The sequence below is a fragment of the Papaver somniferum genome, chromosome 11 (assembly GCF_003573695.1).
Source record: "Papaver somniferum cultivar HN1 chromosome 11, ASM357369v1, whole genome shotgun sequence".
Taxonomy (NCBI): domain Eukaryota; kingdom Viridiplantae; phylum Streptophyta; class Magnoliopsida; order Ranunculales; family Papaveraceae; genus Papaver; species Papaver somniferum.
The window spans coordinates 91,306,567-91,308,429 of NC_039368.1; the positions used below are offsets into that span (position 1 = coordinate 91,306,567).

Consider the following 1,863-nt stretch of genomic DNA (forward strand, 5'->3'; position numbering starts at 1 on the left):
TATAAACGAATTTGAAATATACTATTAATTATAATTAACAAGTAGAGTGTAAGTACGTTGCATGTCGGTAAATAAAAGCATTTTGCATCTTTTATTTTGGATACGAATTTTGTTAGTGTTTATTTTTCTCTTTTAATTTGTTTTCTTTTTATTCTTCCCCTGTCTGTCAAGCAGGCTAAATTAATTATTGTAACCATGTTCTTATTGTATGATTTCAGTTGGACTTGTTAAAATTTAATCAGACTTTGTATTAGATTTCACAGGTTCATTTGATTTTGATCTGATCGTCAGAAGAAAAAAATCACTATGTTTATGGACTCCTTTGATTTTTCTTTCTTATATTGATTTTTTAAATTTTGGATGAACCATTGTTTGTGTTTGGAACATAATTATAAATTACTGTCGCAGTGGTGGGGGCCGACGAAGAAATTACACTCTAAATTATTAGCTTGGGTAAAATGTGATGTTCAAAAAAAAAAAAAAAAAAAAAAAGACTATTGGAAATGAATGTGCAAAGGACCAATACGGCCATATCATATGCATGGTCAAACTTCTGATTCTCTTTCTTCCCGGTAGCCCCTTCCCACTCAACAAATAAGTTAAAAAAACGAGATAAAATCTGTTCACCGAAACTTACTATTGAATGCGCCACACGTGGATAAGAGCAGTCAACTCTTTACTTGCTTCACTTTTCATTTCTGCTCGGTGCTCACCCCACCACTCTCTCTCCCCTCTCTAGCATAACTTCTCTTCTGTCGAATGATCAAGCAACTCCAACTTAAATAGTTTTCTTACTTCTTTAATTTTATGCCTAATTCCTCTTATTTTTAATTGTTCTTCCAACAGAAATGTATCCAAATCTCTTAATCTCAATTTTGATGGCATGGCATGGCATGAGTTATGATGCTAAAGTGCTAAACAAAGACTAAACGGGTTATTTTTCTTGAAGGCTTGTTTAATCTCTCTTATTTTCATGTTATCTCAAGCAGACAGTTAATTGGTTTTTCTTTTTTCTCTCAGTTTTCAATTTCTGATTTTCAGTTTTTATTATTTCTCATATGATTCTCTGTTTGTATATGAAACCCACTAAAAATGAATGTTTACATTGTTTGATTGATTTTACAGGAGGAAAAAGAGAACAAAGAAATGCTAATCTTGATAAACTGCTACAAAAGTGGGGTTGAGAACTTAGCTGGGTTCACAGATCTGGAAAATACCTGGATCCGATTGGTTGTCTTCTGCACCCGTGTTTAAAGTTCAAACAAAATTCTCCATTCGATCAGTTTCACAAGATTTGCGAGAAAAAAAATCTTTTGTATTTTGAATGAATATGATGATAAAATTCATTGATTCCGATCGATTTAATGAAGTTTTTAATTTATCTGATGTGATTTGATATGCTTATGTATATTAATTTGATCCCGTAGAGGAAATTTTGATTCTGCTACTATCGATCAATTTATCTCATGTGATTTATGTAAATATATCACCAAACCCGTCAAACGATCATAAGGTTTGATCTTTGATTACATTTTGGAAAGATATTTGATCTCGTGTTGATAGTGGTGGCGGTGGCGACGACGACGGTGTCTGTGGCGACGGTGCTGGTTGTGAACACGCATATCAAAGTCATCTGAGTATTCACAAACAGTGCGCGCAGACTCATGACAATACAATAAATAGGCTGCGCCTGAAGGGAATAGATTGGTTATGTCGAATCCTTGACTCAGAGTTCTAATACTCTTCCTCGTCTCATCAATTACAATCATTGTCCTTAGCTCATATAATAAGATAAATAATGGACGAAATATAAAATGTACGAACATGATATGCTTTAAGTAACAAATTGAATATATAAAGTAT

General features: G+C 33.0%; 1 long non-coding RNA gene across 1 annotated transcript; it reads left to right on the top strand.

Moving 5' to 3' along the window:
* Nucleotides 1-672: 672 nt before the first annotated feature.
* Nucleotides 673-1,450, top strand: LOC113324323. The gene is made up of 2 exons (XR_003347924.1): nt 673-992; nt 1,126-1,450. It is a non-coding gene; the product is annotated as an uncharacterized LOC113324323 (long non-coding RNA).
* Nucleotides 1,451-1,863: the final 413 nt, after the last annotated feature.